Raw genomic sequence first — 7961 nt, forward strand, 5'->3', positions numbered from 1 at the left:
AAAATAAAAATACCTTGATTTCATTTATTATTAGGAAGCAAGACATTAAAAATATATTTGAAAGAAGATAAAGTACATTACAGATTTAGTTGCTCAGATATTTATTTTTGAAGTAAAATTGGAAAGTCATTGAAATGTACTTGTTTTAAATTGTGGGTCTGAATTAAAACAATATACTGTATTTTACATTATTTGCAAAATCATCATGTAACTCATGGTAGACTCTTCATTGCTCACTCAACACAAGCCATATCACAGTGAAACCAAGTTTTAACTACACACATGAGAGATCTCCAATTTCTGTTTCAAGAAATATCTCTAGAACCCAATCTCATGTCTCCAAAACCAAAAAATGAAACCCACTGTAGTTGAGTTGATTCCAACTCACAGCAGTCGTGTAGAACAGACTATAACTACCCCATAGGGTTCCCAAGGCTGTAAATCTTTCCAGAAGCAGCATATTTCTCCTGCAGAGCAGCTGGTGGGCTCAAACTGCCTGCCTTTCAGATAGCAGCTGAGTGGTATCCTGCTCTGCCCCCAGGGATCCTATTTCGCCATTTCATCTAACTGTAATGAATATTAGTGTTGGTCCTTCTCATTACCTCCTGAAGTATTACCTTGAATAGTCTCTCTCTTCTCCTTGCCATTTTCTACTCTACTGGCCCAGTGATCTTTTAAAAAAATAAACTACCTTACCTTAATGTTCTATTGAAGTCCTGATGTGGCACTGTGGGTTAATGCGCTGCACTGCAAACTTGGTTTGAAGTACAAAGTTGGAGGTTCAAGCTCATCAGCCGCTTCTCGGAAATGGTATACACGTTCACTATGAGTCGGAACCGACTCAATGACACTTAACAACCATACAGCAATCTTCTATTGAAGATCGTTTGTTGACTTTCCATAGCTTGCCAATAATTCTATATTTCCTTGAGTCACTTTTAACAGTTTGGTGTCAATTTATATTTCTAGCCATATTTCTCTGTATTTCTAGCCATTTGCTCATTGCTCCCAGTTTCCAACTCAATCCTGCTGCTCCAAACTAATTGCCAACAAAACTACCTACCTTGGAAGAAAGTTGTGAAGAGTAAGAGATAGCAGTTTCCTTCTGTATCCCCCTGCTTATTCTGAAGATGAGATTGTTTCCTCTCTTTTGTGCTTCTGAAGAACGTTGGGCTTACCTCTTTTACAGAAGTTATCACATTATGTTGTAATTTGTTGTGTGTGCTTGGTCTGTCCCCCCACTAGGCAATGCACTCATACAGGGCGTGTCTTTTTATTTTTTGTTCTGTATCCGGAACTTGCATAATGTTTTGTATGTAAATAACTCAATTGGCCATCAATTTATTAACAATAGAATTTACTCCATTTGTTCCAAGCAATCCATGAATCCTTTTAACTTTTTTCCCAAAACAAAACAATTTTTTTTCCCAAAATTTAGTTGTTACTACAAGAAAATTACTAAATTGGAAGCCACAACCTGGTATAAAGCAAGGTTCGTTTTTTTTAAAGGTGAATTTATTGGGTCTGTTTTCCCCAAATAGATATATTTAAATAAAGAGATAAACTATGGAGGGTTTCAAAATGCTTGTGGAAAAAATTGAATGGATTTTATACTATATGGATAATGGAATTTTGTACTAATACTTTGAAGTTCCCTCATATATGGGGAAATGCTAGTTGATTTTTAAGACTTACCAGATATTACAAATTGAACTATTTTGTAAAAAGAAACAAATGTGAATTTCTTTATTGAATGAGCACTTATAGATCTATTTATTATTCTATGTTGTTGAGTTGATTTAATTAGTTAAAATGAACATTTAAAAAAAATAAATCTGAATAACAAAAATAAGTTGATCACATATAACAGAAGTGGTTTATTTTTAAGATAATGTATTTTTGGACTCTGTTCTTATGGTTCCAAGTGTTCACAAAACATATTGTAGACATGATTTGCCTTTAATTCTCATTACCTATATTTTGAATTGTACACATGCATGATTTTACACTAGGTTGCACATTTCTAGTTATAATTATTAAACTGCTGTTTGAAGACATCATGCAATCATGAGATAACTAAAAGAATAAAATAAAATAAAATAAAATCTTTCCACATCCTAACCTTAATTTGTCTTCTGCAAAATTTTGCTTAGATCCACTGCAGATGAAACAGATTTTTTTTTTTCCCCCTTAGTTTATATTTATTACCAAATTATGTCTTAGGCAGCACCTACACAACACAGACTGAGGACTTTTCATTTTTAAAGTAATGTGCAGATCCTTTTTCACACTAGCACTTTAAGTTCAGTATCAAGTTTTCTCTAGTAATCACACCACCAACAATGAATGCATTGCCCTTTAAGAGGAGAGCCTATTGTTTGGCCTAGCAGGATTTACTTAGACTAGATCTAAAGGATATAGACTAGATGTAACGGAATGGTTTTCTGTCTGTTTCACATTAAAATGCAATGTGTATGGTTTGCCACAAGTTTGCTGGCCTTGCATATTTAATGTCTTACAATTTTAGAAGAAAAATGAAGCAAAAAATTGGCAGATTTAATAAATAGCAACAAGAGTTAATACAGATGTCACTTTATCATTTCTCCAGAGTAGACAATGCCTGGTTGTTTCTCTAACAACCTAAAATAGGAAATGTAAAATATTCTTTTAGGTTGAAGCTAAATGCAGAGGTAGCTATAGTTTCAATTACTTATTTTATATCACTTTCATTTTCTAATGTGTGTGTGTGTGTGTGTGTGTGTGTGCATTTTAACTCTAATGTTCTATTGCTTGTTTGGACACTTTATACAAATTCCTTCAGGAAATAACTTCTTTGTAATTAGTGTCATGTTATTTGAGATTTGAGAATTTTAAAGCAACTTATATGTACTTTTCATAATAAAATTTCTTGAGTTCTTAACTTATTTATTTAATGTATCAGAAAAATAAATATCCAATAAATAGCAGATATTGTAAACATTTTCAACATGCATTGTTACTCCATTAAAAGTAGTTGCCACAGTTAATACATTTTTAATTAAAATATTAAATTTCTAGCTCTTAAAATGACTTTACACTTTAGCTCTTTCAGTTTACTATAGGCTTGGGATCAACATTTATATTATGCCTAATGATTTTTATGTAAGTGTCAAAGTAAAAATTTAACCCTCAGAAATAAATGAAGCTATAAATGCAAAGAAACATTAAAATTTCCCATCACTGGTTGAATTAAAAATCAAAAAATAATACAAATATTTAAAATATTAGCCATACAAATGACATTTATCCATAAATTGGGACTGCTATGAGGCATTTGGTTCGTGTTTTCTTGTCAAAACTGCAAGAGGAAGAAAAAGCCACAAGTATTTACACAACTGGTAGCCCACTTACAAGTGGTCATCCTGTAACCTTGCATTGAAATTGGAAAAAAAAAAAAAACCCACATCCTCTTTTCATCATGAATGCATCATGTAATAAACGTCATTTGCATTGAAAATATTGCTTTTCTTTACATTGAAGGAGTGATGCTTTGCGAATAGTTTACTTAAGTCTTTAATATTTGGCATATGTTTTTTTCCATATTTACTTTCAGTTTTCTGCTGATACGTTCTGTTTTTATCTAGGGATACAGAAAACCTCATTGGACTTAGACAGCTAATTACCAGAATTCACTTCTCTGGGGTCTTAAAATTTCTCAAAGTATACAAGAATTTATGAAGGAGAGAAATCATTTAAAAAATAAGCAAACTAGGAATACTGTGCTCACCTAGAATGCTTTTCTGTTCACAGTTCCTCAAGAGCTAAACATTTCATTAGTGCAAATACAGAATATATCAATGTAGGTAGTCGTGGTGTTAGGTTACAGTTCGTTTTTTGTTTTTTTTAATAAATTCCCTTGCAAGAACAAAAGAAAAAAATTTAAACAAGTCATTCAATCATTTTACCAAATATTTAACTTGATTTCAAGCAATACTTTAAAAAAATTCTGCATAAAAATTATTTAAAAGTTTAGTACCATTTTTTCTTTGCTTTTCTTCTCACTAAATAATTCTTTTTGCTCTTAACTTGACTGAAGTTTTATTAGTTTGTAGCAGAGTTCAGGACAATTATTGAAAAGCATACCTTTTAATCCGGGGATTTGCCACAGGAGCCCTCAAAGCTGAGATGTAATTACACTAAATATTCAGCCCAAGCAAAAGAGTTTGCAGGTGTGGAAAGGAGGCGGGGGTTAGGTGCTGCTCTGTGACTGTCACTAGGTTGAAAAGCTCCTGCTTCTACTCCATGGCTCAGTCAAAAACTAAGGTTTCCCTCAGTGAACAGAATCCGGCTGACACCCACATTAGATCATATGGTAATGATATGTCTCTTGTATTAAAGCCAGAAACTTTATCGGCTTTTTGCCTCCACTTTTGCTTTATCCCTTTTGCATCTGTTTAACATTCTAAACTGCTTATGTAGTATAGTAGAACAACTTGCCTTAAAATTTGTAATATTTTGCTGATACATTTCCCTAAAATACTGTAACTAAAGAGTTTCTTTCCCCACCCCCAATCCACTCAACTCTTTCCAGCCTTGTTTGTAAGTATTATTTATCATATTTCCCAAATAAGACATTTTCTGTCTTCCAGGATATGTACATGCATATGGAATGAAACTGATCTTATAGTTATTTTAAATGTGGTCTGCAAAAACAAATGAATAGCCGTATATGAAATTATTCATTTGGATTCTTGCTTGCCTTGGAATTTTTTGTGCATATTTTGTTCCTATGCTGTGGAGTTTTTCATATATTTTTAACATAGTTCTAGAATTTTGGGGAAAAAACATGGCTTTTTATGAAAAGCACATAACATATTATTTTTATTACTCATTGTTTAAAATCTCTTTTACTGCCCATCAGTTTTGTTTGTTTAGATCTCTTAATAAATCACACAGATATTAAAAATTGGTCACAAATAAATTGAACCTGTATTTGAAACATTTAATTTTTATAGACTATTTTTTATATTATCTGGAGCTTTGAAAAGGTAGTCAATTCCATAAAATCTTGCCAAATTTCAGTAAATAGAAGAAAAGTACAAATACAAAGAAAGATATTTATTTAGGCACTGGAAAGCTGTTTTTGTAATTCCCTTGCTGGATGCTGTTAGTTCTTGTAAGTTTTGACTTGTGTCTTTGTGCTCTGGCCCCTAGGCTGTTACCAGGTGGAAAGCAGAAATCAACATCTGTGAAACAGGAGAGGTTAATGCTTTGCTAATCCTTCACCCTTTCTCCTTCCTCTCCTGTCACCATCCAAGTCTGCACTTCTACAGAAAAGAATCTTTTGCTTTAATGAAACTTGAAGGCAAAATTAAATTCTTGAGTGTGTGTTTAAAGACGGAGGAGAAGGGTTGCCACGTTATTATTTTGCCTTTTTTTCCTCTCTATTCCTTAATAAACTCATACTTCACAGTACTCAGAGTCTAAACAAATTAGTCATCTTGATTTTACAAGTCCAGACTCCAACTCACTATGACCCCAAGTGGGTCCTGTAGAAATGTGCTCCAGAGGGCTTTCGGTACCTGGTTTTCCTAATAGATTACCAGATCTTTTATTTTTTTTTTAAACTATGGCCAAGTGATAATTTTTTTTAGACGTTTTACTTATGTCCAGGGGCAAAAATATATGAAGGCTGCCCTTTTATTTTTGTAAGTAACTCACTTCTAAAATTCCAAGCATTTTCACAACCATCATCTTCCTTAAAACTTTCCCCTATAATCAGATGTTAAGTTACATGCATCGACACACCCAGTTTTAGATGGAAAAACTAAGTCATTAAAAAGTCATGTACAGTTAAGTCACAAAGAGGTCATGGCAATGTCACGAGAATTCAGGTCTCTTACAATCTAACATGAAATGGAACAATTTTGAGACTAGAATCAGCACTTATACAGAGATTGCTTAAACTCATCCTGGCTTGCGTTCACTGAAATCTTGGCTTCCATATGAATATTTGAAATATTCATACTCTGAGCACATATCACATCTGCTGTTAAAACTACTTAAACTGTGATTTCTACCGACAACCCACTAGCTAACAAGGCAGCTATAATCTTCATCTTGTCAAAGTTTATTTCAGGGTTAGTCATTCTTTCTCACCATCATCAAAGATAAGTGATTTAAATTATACCTGCATTTTAAGGGTTTAAAGAATGCCAGAACTTAGAAAGGTCTTCTGACACTCTTTTATTTTCAAAGAGGTCTGCAGCCAGCGATTATCTTTACAAACCTGATGTGACTGATTTTTTTTCTTAGATGGACTCTTCAAATTCAGGTCAGAGCCTGCAACGGGTTGTCTGCCGGCTCTCTATTTTGCCACCTTACACAGATTCCTTCCTTAGCTGGAAAAAAAAGACTGGAATTCAGGACAATTTTGAATGTAGAATGGCCTGAAATACAATTTGGTGGCAGTGAATTTTTCCTTGGCAATATTTTTACTTTTCATGTGCCTATACCCCTTCTCTCCTCCAGCCCATCACCACTGTACTCAATGTTCCTGCTACTGTTACCTTGTTACCGGACTCTGCTCTACACAACTGCCTCAAACCCCAAGCCTGACAGTACAATCCATGTGCATGTGTGGTTGATCTTGTTGCTCCCTAACCACTCCTGGATGAGTGCAGTCTAATTGTCAGTCCCTTCCAAATCTAATGTAAAAATGTACCACTTTGAATTGTAGCCACTCATATCTTAATAGTATTGTACTTTAAGAGACTAAATAGGTAGAGTCAGAAAAGAATGAAGATGGATTCAGTTGTAAAGAAAATAGATTCCCCAACACACATTCCACTTCAAATAATTAGCCTAGCCAGTTGAGTCCTGGTGTGGCACTGCAGGATAATGCACTGTACCTCAAGGTCGATTTGAACTGCAAAGTTGGCAGTTCAATCCCACCAGCTGCTTCTCAGAAACCCTATACAGGATCATTATATAGGAATCAACTTGATGGCACTTAACAACAATAATTTCCTTTCAACAATTACTTTAGGAAAAGCATGCCACTGAACCCTGATACGGTGTGATGAGAAGTCAGCTGATGGTACTTTAGTTAGTTATGATATACAGAGGAGATGGCACCTCTCAGGGGTGTATTACTCAGTAAGCATGGACTTAGTTGTACTTACTTTCTATACTAATCTGTAGTGAACTGTTTCACATGCTTTTCGTGTACTTTTTTCATAGTTTTTATATATTTATTATGCCATTTTTTTTAGGTACTCTGTCTGTGTCAAGGATAGTAAATTTGAAAAGAGTTTCTGATCCTGTACAAAGATGCTAGGGGGTTGAGAAAGAGACAGATGTCAGCAGAATCTTTCATATGGTGGAAAATGTGAAATTATTCACTACAGATTGGTACATAAGCACTTGTACTTACCTTATTTATTTCAGGACCACCTGGATATTTCATAAATCGATGTGATGCCTGAAACTTCTGCAGCTAACATCTGATAAGGAGGTGTTAGAGATCTGAGAAAAAAAAACATTGACTGAGAACAGAAGAAAAGTGAGATGACATTTGTGAGTTGCTAAATGCTGTTGTTGTTAAGAGCCATCAGGTCAGTTCTGACTCATAGTGACCCTGTACAGGGTTTCCAAGAAACGGCTGGTGAGCTGCAACAACCAACCTTGTGATTCAAACCAACCTTACAGTCCAGCTTATTAACCTAGAATTTCAGGGTCTGTTTTGTTGTTTAGTGCTGTTGAGTTGGTTCCCACTCATAGCTATATTATGTGGAGTTTCTCAGATGGTAAACTTCTGTGGGAGCAGAAAGCCTTATCTTTCTCACACAGAATGTCTGGTGGACTCAAACCACCAAACTTGTGGTTCAAAGTTCAGTGATTATCCTACAGAACCACTGTACTACCCAAAAGTTTATTTTGTTGTTGTTGTTAAGTGCCATTGAGTCAGTTATGACCCATAG

At 34.4% G+C, this 7961-nt stretch overlaps 1 protein-coding gene across 1 annotated transcript in view; it reads right to left on the minus strand.

Moving 5' to 3' along the window:
* Window positions 1–4148, minus strand: part of DCN (decorin) — a 58961-nt gene extending 54813 nt beyond the window's left edge. Inside the window, exon 1 of the mRNA XM_006870721.1 lies at window positions 4123–4148. The gene's annotated coding sequence lies outside the window, so the exon portion shown is untranslated. The remainder of the gene's footprint in view (window positions 1–4122) is intronic.
* Between the last annotated feature and the right edge of the window lie 3813 nt (window positions 4149–7961).

The sequence above is a fragment of the Chrysochloris asiatica genome, unplaced genomic scaffold (assembly GCF_000296735.1).
Source record: "Chrysochloris asiatica unplaced genomic scaffold, ChrAsi1.0 scaffold00149, whole genome shotgun sequence".
Taxonomy (NCBI): Eukaryota; Metazoa; Chordata; class Mammalia; order Afrosoricida; family Chrysochloridae; genus Chrysochloris; species Chrysochloris asiatica.